The sequence below is a fragment of the Quercus lobata genome, chromosome 9 (assembly GCF_001633185.2).
Source record: "Quercus lobata isolate SW786 chromosome 9, ValleyOak3.0 Primary Assembly, whole genome shotgun sequence".
NCBI lineage: Eukaryota > Viridiplantae > Streptophyta > Magnoliopsida > Fagales > Fagaceae > Quercus > Quercus lobata.
The window spans coordinates 31474543-31491430 of record NC_044912.1 but is presented as its reverse complement, the minus strand read 5'-3'; positions in this window follow the sequence as shown (position 1 = coordinate 31491430).

The window sequence follows — 16888 nt, the reverse complement described above, 5'->3', positions numbered from 1 at the left end:
ATGCTCACTCAACAACAAAATGGGCCAGACACATGTTTAGTAAGGATTGCTTGACTAACACCATACTCAACAATATGTGTGAGAGCTTCAACAGTTGGATTCTTAAATTCAGATCTAAGCCCATAATTAGCAAGGTATGAGTCTTTATAATCACCTTCAGTTAATTATAGTGATTTTTTGGTACTATTTTGGGCAGTTGTTGTAATTAATATTTGATGTTTCATTGTACATGTATATGATTGTAGCTTGAGTGTATCAGGCTATATTTGATGACTAGGTTCCATGAGAATAGAGAGAAGGGTGTGAGGCTAGAGTTAGATATTTGTGCCAAGATGATGAAGAGGTTGCATAAGGAAAAGCTGGCAGCTAATAGGTGGTTAGCTTGCTGGGCTGGGTAGACATAGTTTGAAGTGAAAAATGGTCTGCAAAGTTTCACTGTTGACTTGGCCACAGCACACCACAGTTGTAGGAAGTGGGATATAAGTGGCATACCCTATGCTCATGCAATCAGCTGCATATTTTTCAACAGACAAGATGCTGAGTAGTATGTTCATCCATGTTACCATGTCTTTACATACAAGGCATGCTATGAACCAATCATATCACCAATCAATGGGCAGAATATGTGGAGACCCAGTGGTGTGACCCTAGTTCAGCCTCCCATCAAAAGAAGACCACTTGGTAGACCTAAGAAGAAGATGGCATGGGAACCTAATGAGGCAACAAGTAGGAGAGCTGGCATCTCTAAGCAATGCAAGGCCTATGGTAAGTTAGGGCATAATAGAAGAAGTTGCAAGGGTGAGATTGAAGGGAACTCCTCACTACCAGGCACCACAAATAGAACCAGTACATCTAATAAGGTAATATATGGACATGTGTGTGAAATAGTTTCTTTTCAATATTCAATATAAATGGTGTGAATTTCTTGTTTGTAGACCAGCAGAACCAGGGTAGCCTCAGTCACACCAGGTGCACCATACCAGTCCAGAATGCCCAGCTTCAGGCTAGGTGCACCACCTCAGGCCAAGACAAGCTTAGCCACTCAATTTGCACCATCTCAGACCAAGACAAGCTCATCCAATCCATTCCAGGCCAGCAGAATCACATTCATCCACTCTTAAACATAGCAGCAGCATAGCTCCACTCTAGCTGCACTACACCAATCAAGCAGCACCGCACAGAATCTAGGTGCACATCAGAACTCCAACAGTAGCAACCAAAGAAGAATTTGAAATCACACAACCCATAACAAATAAACATCACAGATACCCAAAAACTTCCACCACCAAAGAAGAATTTAAAAAAAAAAAAAAAAAACCTGAACCCCAGTAAAACAAAATACTAGGTGTGATTATAATTTTCCTTTAGTAAAAGGGTCAGCTTCTTTTCTTTAACAGCAATTCAACTAAGAATCAAATAAAGTAATAGCAATTCCAAAATAAAAAGACCAAACCCAACACAGAGAAGTCCATCTGATCAGGGACTTCAAAATGGTTGAAGATGTTGAGAGATGGTTGATGATGATGTTGGCTTCAAGTGACAGAGATGGTTTGAGAGAGAGGAGAGGCTGATGGTTCGAGAGAAAACGAAAGCTGAAATTCTAGGGATTCAAGTCTAATTTGGGGATTTTCAGTGTTTGGTTGGTTGGTGAGTGCCTCACATGCCTCATGTAACTGGATTTAGGGCGGGAAAGTCACGTGTCAAAGTGGGTCATGCCACGTGTAAAAAAATATCATTATTTTAATTCTCCGTTAGCCACTTCAGCTTTCCCCATTAGTTGGGTGATAGAAAGGACTTAAATGTCACACGTTTATTGGTTTAGAGACTAAAAGTAGTAAAAATAAAATGTAGAGACCAAAATGGGAAAACGTCAAAATATAGGGACTAAAAGTGCATTTATGCCCTTTATTTTCATCATAAAACAGATTTGATTTTTCTGTTATCAAAAACCATTGTTTTTAGCTCCTAAAAACAGATTTGATAATTTCAAATTAAAAGACTTTATTTTATGTAATAAAAACAGATCTGAATTTTTATCTCCAAAAACCATTTTTTTTTATATACTACAAAACATATATGATATTTTAGATAAATCAAAATCATTTTTTTTTAATTAATCAAAACAGATCTGAATTTTTTTAAACAAAAGAAGAGACTTCAATCATAAATAGATTTGTAGGATTTTACTTTTTTCACATGTTCAACATATCATTCATGACATGCTTAAAAAAGTACATTGGGCACTAGAGTCTAGAAGACTAGACTTTGTCTGGTGTGGAATGGGTGCCTAACACCTTCCCATTCCATAACCTAATTACCTCCGTATTTAGGTCTTTGGTTAAGTAGATCTAGCCTTGTCTTTTCATTTGTTTTGGGTAGAATGTAACTAGGACAACAAGCCTTGTAAATATTTGGTAGATTGTAACTAGGACCCAAAGCTGTGTAACTTTTCAATTTTTCAGAAATGTAATTTTTATTCAATCAATGAGAATGAAAAATTTAGTCATGTATTTTGTAATTAGTATTTTTTTCTTTTTTTGTATAAAGAAAAATAAGTGGCGACTTCATACCACTTACCCAAAAAGAGAGGCGCCTTAAAAGGTACCCGAATCTCTTTTTTGAGGGACATGCTCAAATTTTCGAGGTCTCTCATAGTGGCAACTCGGTTAGGGATGTCGAGGGTTGAGCTTCATATTAAACTTAAGTGACCAAATATGTACCTTTGTTTTGCATAATTTTACATGATATAGTTGTTTGTTTGTTTATTTATGTTTGATGGGATGTTGTATGATATTTGGTGTATGATAATTTGTTGTTTGTATTGTTGGTTAAAATCTTTCCCTAATTGTCATAGTGTGTGCCATCCGAACAACAATGTATGCACTCTTTTTCAACAAATTTGTGGTAATAGTAACCATGGATCACTGGTCTTGATTAGATTCGGGTACCCAATGGCAAACTCACCAACTTATAGCCCAAAGTCACTGGATCATTTCCTGTTGACTGTAAAGGACAAACCATGCTGTTTGGACCAACACAATGTTCATTACATTACAAGTTGGGAGGTGTAACGTCCTAACTATGGGAAACAATGAAACAGCAAACCCACCCTACAACATAATGACTTAGAACCTACCCTTAGGTTGGTCCTAGTTAAAATTGCATTACATGTTATGTGTGTTTGTTTTGGTTGATTAATGGATGTGGATGGGGTTTTAGCTTTGATTAACCCCACCAAGCCTGTCATTAGGGGAGAATTTGGTCAAGATCTAAAGGAAGGCTACAAAGAGAACCAAAGCCTAACACTCAAGCTAGTAGTTCCAGCTCCAAGCCTGTCACTCCCATCACAATACTGAAGCCTTCAAACATAGAAGAGACATCACTGTTGCAACATCTCAACCCCATCTTCAACCTCCAAGATAGTTCAAAAGTTTGAAGCTCCTAGTAACATGGAAAAAGAGGGAGAACACTCAAATACAGAGGAACCCATGAACACCCAAGAGCTACTCAACACTATGGTAGGTAGTCAAATTCAGCTGAGGGAAGACATGAACCGTATGATGCAATAGTTTCAAAATTCGAAGAGTAATCAGGAGGGGGATAAGACTGATCATGATCCACCAACCCTAGAGAACGAGAAGAAGATCAAAGAGAGGATGAATAAAATGGAGGAGATGATTAAAAGAGCCCGTAAGATAGAGGAACTTATGGACTATGATTCACTCTCCCTATTCCCTAATGCAAGGCTACCACCCAAGTTCAAGATGCCAAATCTAGACAAGTTTGATGGGACCAGTTGCCCAAAGTCCCATTTGAAGATGTATATGAGGGCTATGCAGCCCCTAGGCACGACCGAGGAAGTACTTGCTCAGATGTTCCAAAACACACTGACCAGTGCTGCTCTTAGATGGTTCCTCAACCTAGATGATGCAAGAGCAAGAAGTTGGGAGGACATATGCCACAAATTTCACATGCAATACAAGTACAATATGGAAGTGGACATCACAAGAAGAGACCTTGAGACCACCAAGCAAGAGTCGAAATAATCCTTCTCTGGTTTCATTACCAAATGGAGAGCCAAGGCTGCACAGATGATGAGTAGGCCAACTGAAGAAGAGCAGTTAGCCATGGTTGTAAAGAATTTATTGCCTATATACCATAAATATTTGTTTGCATAGTATTTTCCCAATTTTAAAGCTTTAATTGCTGTTGGAACTCAAATTGAGGATGCTATAAACAATGGCACTATAAAAATTGATGACCTTCCAAGGTTTAGAATGAATGTAGGGTCTAATTCTTAGGTTGTAGAAATTTCTAATATTAATAAAAATGATCCTTATCAATTGATTGCACCTATTGCACCTGTGCAAGTACCCTAAGGGCCTAGACCCAAGAGAGAATTTCATGAGTTGTACATGCCCATGAGTCAAGTGTTTGACAAGCTAAAAGCAAAAGGATTATTGAAGCCCTTAGGCCCAAGACCAATTCCAAACCCCTTTTGATGTGAATAAAAGATGTGCTTATTATCAAATCCTTGGTCATGACATTGACCGTTGTTTCACTCTTCGTCATGCAATTCAAGACTTAATAGACAATAAAGAGATTGTGCCACCTACAAGGCCTAGCATCACTAACAATCCCTTGCCCAATCACAATTTTGGGAAAGGACCGAGGGTTAATTGCTTGATGACCGAAGAAGGGAATAAGGAAGACTTGTCCGACTTGATCTATGACTTACCCAAGTGTTTTATAATGACATGGGAAGAACTAATGGATAGAACCTCTACTACCATCATAGGATATGACATATGGAATGAAGTACCAAAACTTGAAAATTACCCAATATCCATAAATGGGGGGAGACACTTCAAACCCCAAGTAAATAGCCAAACACTCACAAATGGGGGGAGACACTTTAAACCCCAAGACACTGATTCTAACAACTCAACTAAAATTGCCCACATCACAAGGGGGGAGACACTTCAAACCCCCATATCTAGATATTGACAACCCGGTGGAAGCTCTGAACAGATCCACTCAACAACACCCACTGAAGAAGATGAAGTCTTCAAGCAATTACAGTAGACATAAGCCAACATATCCTTATGGGGTTTACTCATGGCCTCATACAAACACCGATAAAAACTAGTAGACTTGCTTAACCTAATCCAAGTCCCTACAACCATAACCTCCCAAGATCTGAATGCTATGCTTGGGTCCATAAATAGGGAACTCACTATTTCCTATTCTGACAAAGATCTGACCAAGAAGGGAAGCACCACAACGATCTGTTGCATATCACTGTAGATTTCATGGGGAAGAGAATATTGATGGTTTTGGTAGATGATGGAAGTGCCTTGAATGTTTGTCCTTTGAAGACTGCAAGCTACCTTGGCCTAAGCATTGAAGACTTTGTGCCTACCGATTAACAGGTGAAGCCGTACGACAACAGTAGAAGAGAAGTCTTGGGAACCATAACATTAAAGCTCAACGTAGGACCGATGGTTAAGAAAGTAGATTTTCAAGTCCTTAACATAGCCTCATGCTTCAATATACTCCTTGGGCAACCATGGATCCATGACACAGAAGCCATACCTTCTTCCCTATATTGAAAGGTTCGGTTTCCACATAAGGAGCTATTGTAACCATCTATGGGGATACTTTGACTGTGCCTAAACCTATTTATGGTATTGATTTTGAGAAAGAGCCATTGACCTTAGATGGCTTTAAGATTGGGAGGCCTGGTTTTGAAAAGAGAGAAGAAGAAGTTGAGAAGATCTCAATGGACTTTGCTCCTTATGGTAACAATAATGTGGTAGCGATGATGAGAAGAATGAACTACCTTCCTGGGATGAATTTGGGGAGAGCTGTGAAGAAGCCAACTGTTCAAAACTTGGCAATTCTTATTGCCTCACCACCTTTTGGGCTAGGCTATAAGCCCATTGCTGATGATTTGTTAGAGATGGAGGTAAGAAAGATGGCTCGAGCCAAAGCCAAAGCAAAAAGACTCCCTTGTCCTCCAGAACCTTTGAAGCCTTGCACTTCTACATTGAATGGAAAGTTTGTAAAAGCTGGAGAAAGTCAACGTTATTGGGGATTCCCAGAGCTGAGATTTGATCCTATAACAAAGACAAGGGTGCCCAGTTTCGAGATACTACTTGATTGCAACAATAAGGTTCCAGAATTGAAGAAGGAAGATACAACCTGGGTTCCTACTGATTAGGCTGATCACATGGATCTCGATGCCATGACTACACTCCTTGGAGATCCTATTTGCAATATAGAAGAAGGAGAATATTGGGAGGTCTGCCAGTATACATTGAAGAGTACATATGAACTAAGAGTCAATGATGAAGACGAGGAAAGGGGAGTAGCCCCTAGTGATGAAGAAGATGGAAGTGAAGATAAGAGTGATAGTAGTAATGACAGTAGTAGCAATGATTGTGGACATGATGATGATGACAACATCACCAATAATGATGACAACAGTAGTAGAAGTTATGATAGCCCGTACAACGGTGATGATTGGGATGAACCGCCTAGTGACAGAGAAGATGAAGATGTAGACCTATTCAATGAGGAATATGACATTGATGTGGATTATTATGATCACGATATAGAAGATGATGCTGAAGCTAACAGGTGGAGTGACACTGATAGTGATCAATATAAGTTGATAAATGTGTTAGAGAATGCAAAGGAAGAGAATGCATAAGCCAATCAAATGTACCATGAGGAATATCCCTATGGGCATCTTTCAGATTGGAGTGATATCACCAATGTCAATTCAAAGTTTGGCCCTAGACATGATAAGCGTGGAAGAGAAGTTCCAAAATTAGGGTCGTATTATGATTCAGAACTAAGTACACCAACCTTACATACTGAAGAAGAAGATGACATAGAAGTCAGACTAGTCACTCTAGATCAAAAGCTAATGGTCCACAGACTTAGAATCATGACACTTGAGAATGCTGAATGTAATGAGGAGAGAATGGAAGGAAGTAAGCCATAGTGTCTCCCTTAACCCACTGATTTGGGCAATAGAGGCAAACTCGATATATTCGATGAATGGATGGATAACATAGAGCACCTGGATGCTTTTGTGAACAACAAGCCCACTGACCTGGAGGTTGAAGAAAAAGCTACAGATTATATGGATGTAGATCCCACAGTACTAATGCTGAGGGAAGAAAGAGCTTACTGGGAACCATCTGCCATTGTGGAAGCCTAGATTGAGCTGAATAATTGGGCATGGGAGGGAGCTGCCCACCCCATAGAGGACTCTGTGAGGAAGATCAAGACCGCCAAGTTAGTCACTTTTGCCAAGAAGATCTAGACCGCTGATCTAGTCACTCCTGCCAAGAACATTGTTTCTGTTCCTATTGAGTCAATTTCTGCTAGTGTTTCTATTCCTGTTAAGTCTGTTTGTGATAGTTTTTCAGTTGAGTTTGTTGAGTCGGTAGAGTCTGTTAAAAATTCTTTCCCTTTTAATATGATTTCTGATTCTGCTTATTTGCTGGCTTTGAATTTTTTTTATTTTTGAAATTGGTAAAGAAACTCTAAATAATAAGGAACTAAAACATGGATACCTAGAACCTATAAAAGAAGAAACCCAACCTTTTAACCTAGGAATTGATGATGAACCCAAAATGATCCAAGTGGGCAATATCCTAACCACTTTAGAGAAAGATGCATTAGTAGCACTGCTAATAGAGTTCGATGAGGTCTTTGCTTGGTCATATGAAGACATGCTTGGGATTGATACAAATATAATACAGCACTGCATTCCAACAGATCCGACCTTGAAGTCGGTCAAGCAGAAGTTGAGAAGAATGAAGCCAAAATGGACTCTCAAGATAAAAGAAGAAGTAGAGAAACAATATAATGCAGGATTCCTAAGAGTGGTCAACTATCCAGAATGGTTAGCTAATGTTGTTCTGGTACCGAAGAAGGATGGGAAGGTTCGAATGTGTGTAGATTTTCGAGATCTAAACAAGGCCAGCCCAAAAGATGACTTTCCATTGCCTCACATTGACGTCCTAGTTGACAACACAGCAGGGCATGCGCTGCTCTCATTCATGGATGGATTTTCAGGATACAATCAGATCAAGATGGCTCCATAAGATATGGAGAAAACTTACTTTATCAGTCCATGCGAGACATATTGTTACAAGGTCATGCCATTTGGCCTTAAAAATGCTGGTGCTACTTACCAACGAGCAGCCACCACTTTGTTGCAGATTTGATCCATAAAGAAGTAGAAGTTTATGTTGATGACATGATAGTGATGTCCAAAGACAATGAAGGGCACATACCAGTGTTGAGGAAGTTCTTTAAGAGAATTTGGTTCTACAAGTTGCGGTTGAATCCAAAGAAGTGTATTTCGAAGTCACATCCAGAAAACTGTTAGGGTTTATGGTAAGCTAGAGGGGAATAGAAGTTGATCTTGACAAAATTAAGGCAATTGTAGAGATGAAGCCTCCAAGAACTGAGAAGGAGATTCGAGGATTTCTAGGGAGAATACAGTACATCGGCAGGTTTATAGCTCAACTCACCATAATGTGTGAACCAATAATCCGACTACTCAAGAAGGATGTCCCAATAGTATGGAACGAACAATGCCAAGAAGCATTTAAGAAGATGAAGCCTCCAAGAACTGAAAAGGAGATTCGAGGATTTCTAGGGAGAATACAGTACATCAGCAGGTTATAGCTCAACTTACCATAATGTGTGAACCAATATTCCGACTGCTCAAGAAGGATGTCCCAATAGTATAGAACGAACAATGCCAAGAAGCCTTTGAGAAGATCAAGAGTTATCTGATGAAACCACCAATAGTTGTCCTGCCAGTTCCCGAAAAGCCATTATTGTTGTATCTCACCACTACAGATACATCAATGGGGGCTTTACTTGCTCAGTACCTAGAGGAGACTAGAAAGGAGAATACAATTTACTACATCAGAAAGAAGATGTTGCCCTATCAAGAGAAGTACTTACCATTAGAGAAGACATGTGTAGCACTTGTATGGGCAACTCATAAATTCAGACCTTATATGCTAGCTTACAAGGTTCTGTTGATTGCAAGAACGGATCCTTTGAAGTAATTAATGGGAAAACCTGTGCGAGATGGGAAGACTGCTAAATGGGTTTTGTTTTTGTCAGTATTTGATATTAAGTATGTGACTCAAAAATCTGTAAAGGGGAGAGCAATTGCTAATTACCTAGCCCATTGTTCACTGGAGGAAGCTGAAGAGATTCAAGGAGACTTTCTGGATGAAGACATCATGGAGATTGAAGTAGAATCATGGAAGATGTATTTTGATGGAGCAACAAATCAAAATGGAAGTGAAATTGGAGTTCTCTTAATTTCTCCAAAAGGGGCACACATTCCATTTTCTAGTAGACTTAACTTTCCTGCCACAAACAATGCCACAGGATATAAAACCTGTATTATGGGTCTACAAGTAGCCCTACGCTTGGGAGTGAAAGAGTTGGAGGTGTATGGAGACTCAACTCTAATAATCTCCCAGATTTAGAATAAATGGAAGAAGAAGAAAGACATATGCCTTATCATCAATGTCTCTAGAAGTGGTCATCAAAATTCAGCAAGATCCAATATCAGTATATGCCAAGGATGCAGAATCAAATTGCAGATGCTTTGGCAACCATGGCATCCATGATGGATGGGCTAAAATAAGAAGAAGATGAAGAAAGACCGATAGTATTGGAACAAAAAGAAGAACCAGCTTACTGCATGACAATAGAAGAAGATGAAGGAAAGGATGGGGAAGGTGAATGGTATTTGGACATTCTACAATACCTCAAGGATGGAACATAATTGGAGTCTGTAGACAAGAATGATCAGTTAACCATCCAAAGGTTATCCACTAATTACATTATTTGTGATGAAAGACTTTACAGAAGATCATATGATGGAATTCATCTCCTTTGTGTAACTGCTAAGGAAGCATAGCAGATAATTGAAGAGGTTCATGAGTCAAGTTATGGGCCACACATGAATGCACACATGTTGTTAAGGAAGATAATGAGACAAGGTTACTATTGGACTACTATGGAAGTCGACTATGCAGCTCATGTTCGAAGATGCCATCAATGCCAAGTCCATGGAGATTTGAAACATATGCCACCCATGCCACTACATACCATGACATCCCCTTGGCCATTCTATACTTGGGGTATGGACATTATTTGTAAGATTCATACAGCAGCATCTAATGGCCATGAATTTATACTTGTAGCCATTGATTACTTTACTAAATGGGTAGAAGCCGCTTCATACAAAGTCTTGAATTCAAAGAAAGTTGCTCAGTTCATTCAAACCAATATCATTTGCAGATACGGGGTACCGCATGAAATTATCTCTGACAATGGGCAACATTTCAAGGGAGAAACAGAAAAGTTGCTACGACAATTTAATATTCAGCACCACAAGTCTTCACCTTATCGTCCTTAGACTGATGGAGCAGTTGAGGTTGCTAATAAAAACATAAGGCGAATCCTAAAAAAGAGTACAAAGAACTACAAGGACTAGCACCTACAATTGCCCTATGCACTCTGGGGGTACATAACATCAATTCGATCTTCCATAGGAGCCAATCCTTACTCATTGGTGTATGGGATGGAAGCAGTCCTTCCCATTGAGATGGGTGTCCGTTCACTAAGGACAGTATTGGAAAGTGAAATCTCTGAAGCAGATTGGTTGCAAAACAGATATGATCAGTTATGCATGCTAGATGAGAAAATACTCAAGGCCTTGTATCATATTCAAGGTTATCAGAGGAGGCTTAGGAAAGCTTTTGACAAGAAAGTGAGAACCAAAGATTTGAAGTTGGGGGACTTAGTGTTGAAGGAAATCTGACCCCCAGTTCAAGATGCAAACGGGAAGTTCAAGCAGAATTGGGCAAACCTATACATTATCAAGTAGATATACTTTGGAGGAGTAATAAGATTGATGGATTTAGATGCAAACCCTTTCACTGAGCCAACCAACATGGATCAATTGAAGAAATACCACGTCTGAAGTGGTTGTAAATTATGTTAGTTCCCGTCCTAGGTTTGGGGGAAAAAAAAAACCAACAACAATAACAACAACAACAACAAAGGTAGGTTGAAAACCCAAAAGGGCAATTTATGCAAAAGGAGAGTTAAAGAAAAAAAGAGAGTGAGAGAGCCTTCTAATTTGAAAACTCGAAAGGGCGACCTAGGCAAAAGTTAAGGCAAATAAAAAATCATCATCAATGAACTATGTGATGACCTGATCCTTCTATCAAGGGGGTATGTAGGCAACTATGCATTGATTCGGTCATAATTTCCCACAACCCACCGTTTGCCCATTAACCAAAATTACCAAAAATTCAACAATTCCATTAAACCATGTCATTACACAAAATCCAAAAACCCTAAACCAAACCATAAAAGCTCCAAAACCACGAAAGCCTACACCTTAAACAGAATACCTAATCTGCAAATCCTAAATAATTCCTAAACATAAGAGTTTTTATATCAACTTCTAAAATAAACATGATTCAAAGCCAAAAAATAAGGTCACTTTACCTTCAATCTTTTCTTTTTCTCTTGGTCATCAATTTCTTTTGTGACAGGTACTTTGTCAACATTGTCCCTTCTTTTGAATTCATAGTTGTCTTCATCGGGTTTTTCCTGGTTGTCTCTGAGAAACTGTTCCCTCATAGCAATCCTTTCAGGTTCTTCATCAACCAATTAGAGTATTCTATAGTCATCTTGTGGAAGTAAACCTGGACAAAAAATTGGTCCGCTCGGTCAGCCATCTCTAAACCCAATAGCATGTTCTTTACGGAAGTAGGATTTGTGTCCACAGGAGTGAAAGGTCTTCTTCTTTTGCGACCAGGCATTCCTTGCTCATATTTGAATTGCCTCAAGAGTTTATCTCCCTTATAGAAAGTTGCCCTCCGCAACCCAACAAGGAAGATGTGATCTGATCCTAGAGACCTTAGTAAAGGAGGTGGGCACTTCCCCCAATAACAATCCCATTGAATTGAGGTACTGGATTTCTTGTCTAAGAATTTCACCCAGTCACTCTTAGTTTGGCATTCAGTCTTGATTACAGAACTGCTAAGAAAACTACTAGGCCCATAATTTCTGGTTGTAGGCTTGGCAATCATGTCTAGTCGCTCCATTAGCCATATTTGCAAAGTCAAAGGACTCCCTAAGAAGTTTTGAGTTTCTCCACCATGAAATATAGTATCCAATCCTAGAAGAGTCTCTACCAAGATCAAAGAAGCAGGATTATCACCATCCTTAATTTGACTCACAACACTTATAGCTCGAGCATCCACAAAGCCGTATATTCTAGAGTAAAGCAAAAGTTCTCCCACAAAGCACAAAGCCAAACCAAAGTTTTTTTGCATGTTGTCGGTCACTCCATAGGTGCGTTTGTCAATCAACTGAGAGATAATGGCACGAAGATTCACCATATGACCTTCAACCATACTATCAGTAATGGAAGTAGGAAGACTGAGAGCATCAGACAAGGATTCCTTATGCCTGGGGTCATAGGAAACCACTACAGATTTTTTGCCTGGATCGTAGCCCAAGATAGTAGAGAATTCTTCAATTGTCAGACAAAGTTCAGCGGTATTAAATCGAAACACATGATCTTTGGGATCCTAGAATTTCACAGCAGCACGAAGGAAGTCCCACTTGATTTTGACATTCCCTAGAGCCTTGATTCCCTCTAATTTGAAGGCTATAAAATTGGTTTTGGTACTGAAATCAAAGCTACGAACCCATCTATTGATATCATGAATTGTTGAATGAGAAAAATTATGATTGCTAGCCATGGATGTCTTTTACTTGTGAATATTATGTTTTACTAACGTTTATGCAGAGATTTTTCGCAGGAGAATTCTTTTAAGCAAGCTGCATCAATTCCTAATTAGGTTTGAAATAGGTTTCAGAGAGTTTGTAGCTGACTAGGAGAGTATTTCATGATCACAAACAAAGTAAATGCTTTTCAAAAAACGTGAAAACGCGAAGCACACATTAGGAGACCATGAGGAGTCGGCCCACCATGGCGTGAGCATCATGGTGTGGCTCAGTGTAATTCAGCACTCTAGAAGTGCCGAACGGCACTCTTCAGTTGCTAAATGGCATGCAGCCCCTTAGTCTTACACTCATGCAATTCCATGTAATTTCACATTCTTGTGTAAATTTTCAAAACCATTAGACATTAAAAAAGATTTTTCTAATCAAATTGGGACATTCTGACGTGTTTAACTCATTTATTTTAAAAAATCATCACTTGCATAATTGTTTTCAAAAAATTAATCAAATCAAGTTTTTTTTTTCAAGATTCATAGATTTTTGCTCCAAACTAGGGGCATTCGCCCATTCCTCATTCATTTTCAAAAAAAAAAAAATCACCATCATCATTTAAAATATATATATATATATATATATATATGTGTGTGTGTGTGTGTGTGTATATATATATATCATAACCAAGAGGGCATTCGGCTCTACCTCATTCAAGTAAGTGCAGATTCCAATAAAGCCAAGCAAGATAAGTTTAAATTAGCACTACAAGATCTCATTAGGTGAATTCTAAACTTGTCTTAGTTAAAGTTTCTACATGATCAAAGGTGATGCCAAGGACAAAGAGCTAAACATGGGAAATAATACAAGATTGTCTAAGGAACACTTCCTTTTCTTTTGCAGGAAAAATAAAAATACAAGTCATGCGTCATTAGGGCTATGAGTCTGCTTGCGTGAGGATCTCCTTGATCCACCTCTAGAGGAGCCACCTTTAGTATTTCCTTCTTGACTTGAGAAAAAGCGAGGATTGTATTGACGATTTTCAAGCTCAAGGCTCCTGATCCTTTCCTCTAAAGCTCTCCTGGCAGCGTCAACAGTTTCCATTCGATGTGCCTGAAAAGTCAGCAAAATCAAGTGTTAAAGTCACTATTAAACAAAGCTCAAGCCAAGGATATTCAGTAAGCAGCATGACATACCCAATTAGAATCATTGATCACATATTGGGAGGATTGAGTGCGAACCAATGACTGCAAGCCTCCAATCATCCGCATGCTTTCTTGCACCAGATCCACATCAACCTGAAGCAACTCTACTAGATTAAGAGCCACTCATCCAGTTAAGAAGAAGTAAGGACAAAGAGCTAAACATTCACAAACATACTGGATCGGGCCAAGGAACATTCGGTACGTGTTTTGGTCTAGTCAAAGGCATGGAATTGTACGTTCCATCAGGATTCATCACATCATACTGCCATGCCAGAAAATGAGGATAAGTCTCTATGAAAGGACTAGAAAAACTGCCAGCATGGTGAGGATAGAGAATCTCTTCCTCTTCCTCTTCCCCTTCCTCTCCTTCAGAAGATGGAGGCTGAAAATCCAATATGCAAGTGTTGTTACCAAGCAGAAATATGAAAAAACAATTTGTAGAACATAAATTTGATCTTAGAAAAGAAGAGAGATGTCGTTCTACCAACCAAGCAGCCTTGCAAATGATCCCGAACAAATTCAAAATAATCTCCTTTTGCTCCTACAACAATGTAGCCATCACGGGCCCGAGCAATCTCTTCATTAGCCAAAAGGTCAGCTAACCGAATAGTGTGACAAGGATGAGCCGGAATTGTGGCAGGAGGATACACATGTTCAACTTGGGGCAGCACCCGATCATTGAGATACCAATACTTTTCGTGCCCACTTTCAAATAGTACTTGGCGACTATTCAGTTCTAGAGCTCGCTCACACTCAACATACCCCTCGCATCCAACCCAAGGATTTAATTTCATTTGAAAAATCACAAAAAGGGAACTCAGAATGAGAAGAGACTGAATCATAACCAAGTGCTGAAGATTTAAAAGGAGAAGGAAGAAAGAACTCACATCATCAAAGGTTAGATTGTCAAAGCTCCAAATAATGCTTGGAGGGTGGAGACAAGCGATGTTTGGGCAACCAACAGAGGAATCTAGGAAAAATGCCAGTAACCTCCTCCAGAATTTTAGGACTAACCCTAAAATACTTATACATCCAAACCTGAAAAATTTACAACACCATTACCACATAGGCAAAATAATTTCCACAACCAACACATAGCCAAATAAATACCAAACCTCACCTGCCATACAAATGGAGCACCACCCAAGCTTGAAAGACTCCGCCTTGAGAGTTGGGTCATGAAATGCATCAAAGTTGCATAGGCCATGCCACCCTAGTCACAATTCCGAAGATGTTCAATTTTTTTCAAGCTCCCCAAGTAGCACAGATTCATAGTACTGCCTAAATCCGGACACAAGAAAGTCCCAGTAAAAAAGAAGCATGAACATACAATCACCCTTTGCCACAATCTCACATTGGGGAATACTCTCACATAACCAAGACAAAGGAACATTGTTACTCCTCATTCTAGAAGGCATTACACCTAGAAGTTTCTTGAGCTCAGTTGAAGTAAAGGAATCATTGACAAGAATTCTTTTACCACCCAACCTCAGACTAGTGATGACAGAAAAGTCATAAGGCATCAACATTACCTCCCCAATGATTGGAAAATGGATGGTACAGGTAGTGTCCAAGAAACACTCCGCCAAAGCAAGAAGTAACTGAAGATCTTCATACTCATGTGTCTCATGATTTGACAAAGCTTCGAAGAAGGTACCAAAACCCGCTTCATTGATGATGTTTTTAATGCTAGGAGACAATGCTGCCCATGCACTTTTCAACATTTGGAGACTCCGTCGACTCTTGAGACTCAGCAACATAAAAAGTTTAGCTCATCAATTTCCATGACCAAAACCCACATGACCAAAAGTTTCCAAAATCAATACCCCACCACCACAAAATCAAATCAATGCCCCACCAAAATGTCACCACTACCAAATTTGTCACATATCCATACAATACCCATAAATATATCTATGCACATACCCACAAAATTTTGCCATGTCCATAAAACAAAGTTTACACATGCCAACAAGTTTGCCCACATACATCATGAACCCATTCATATAAGTCAAACACAAAGTTTTCAAAGTGCCAATACTCCCAAAATCCAAACCAAAATTCATCCAACAACATCACAAATTACCTACGTTGTCCAAATTGAACCATGATTAAAGAAAAACACACTTCAAGAATGCTCCAAAGCCAACATTTCCAAACATGATCAATCATACAATGCACCCAAAATTTCAAAATAACTAAATGACAAAATCTCACCATGAAACTTTCAATGAAACATGCAACATCATTTTTCCAAGCAAAGAAACCAAAGAAAAACTCACCTTGGTGTCTACATGACAATATGGGTCTTAGGCTCTTGAAGAAGTCCATCATCATCATTCCAATCAAATGTTGGATCGTATTTCTTACCATGAGAAGCAAGAAAAGAAGATCCCTTGGAGGAAGAAGCCATTTTGATGCAAAGAAAATGGGTTTTGGAAAATGGGTTTTACCAAAAATGGGTGTGGGATGAAAATGCTCAAAACACAAAGATCTAAAAAAATATTGATGGAGATGAATGAGGGAGAGTTGAGAAGCTTAGAAAAGTGTTTTTTGTGAGAAAAGATGGTGAAATGAAGAAGAAAATCAAGGGGAAGAAGAAGGTGAATAGTGTAAAGGGAGGAAGAGAAGTTGATGGAAGATGAAGCTAAAAAGCAAAAAGAGACAAACAATGAAGTGGGGGCCAAAATTTCGGCCCCCACACTTAAAACTCAGCAAAAGCTGAGTCAACTCAATCAAACTAAGTTGACTCAGTCAACCCAAAAAAAAAAAAAAAAAATCTTTTTCAAAGTTTTCAGTCATCTTTCAAGATCCAACTTTTCAATTCAAAATTTTCATTCCTAAAATCTCAATGCCCAAATTTTAAACTC